The sequence below is a fragment of the Pygoscelis adeliae genome, unplaced genomic scaffold, assembly GCF_000699105.1.
Source record: "Pygoscelis adeliae isolate BGI_AS28 unplaced genomic scaffold, ASM69910v1 Scaffold77, whole genome shotgun sequence".
NCBI classification, from domain to species: Eukaryota; Metazoa; Chordata; class Aves; order Sphenisciformes; family Spheniscidae; genus Pygoscelis; species Pygoscelis adeliae.
Genome location: NW_008825216.1, coordinates 3739140 through 3739502, shown reverse-complemented (window position 1 = coordinate 3739502; position 363 = coordinate 3739140). Strand labels below are relative to the sequence as shown.

Below are 363 nucleotides of genomic sequence, written 5' to 3'. Positions count from 1 at the left end.
GTGGTGCTCAGGTGCCAGCTGAGGTTAAACCATGACAGTCCTTTTTGGTGCCCAACGTAGGGCTCGAATGGTTTGAGATAGTAACAGATTAACCAGAGCGTATTAAGGAATTTATATCTGTTAACAGTTGCGGGTCACAATATTGATTCATCTGTTCTCGATATTAGTTTATCTGATCTGCACCATGCTCTTTTTTTTGCTATACATGTTAAAGATTAGTGTTGGTTTTTGCAGTTTGCTGTGCTCTGCAGTGATGAGTGATGTTTTGCCTGGGAGACTTGTTATTGAAACACTGGCCTTGAGCTTAATCTGGTGTTTGGGCTTTGAATTGAAGCAGTTACTGTACTTACGGTACTCACTAGT

The 363-nt window shown here is 41.0% G+C and overlaps 1 protein-coding gene across 1 annotated transcript in view; it reads left to right on the top strand.

The window, feature by feature from the left end:
• Positions 1 to 363, top strand: part of LOC103921283 (mitogen-activated protein kinase kinase kinase MLK4) — a 28141-nt gene that overhangs the window by 7037 nt on the left and 20741 nt on the right. The gene's annotated exons all lie outside the window — the stretch shown is intronic.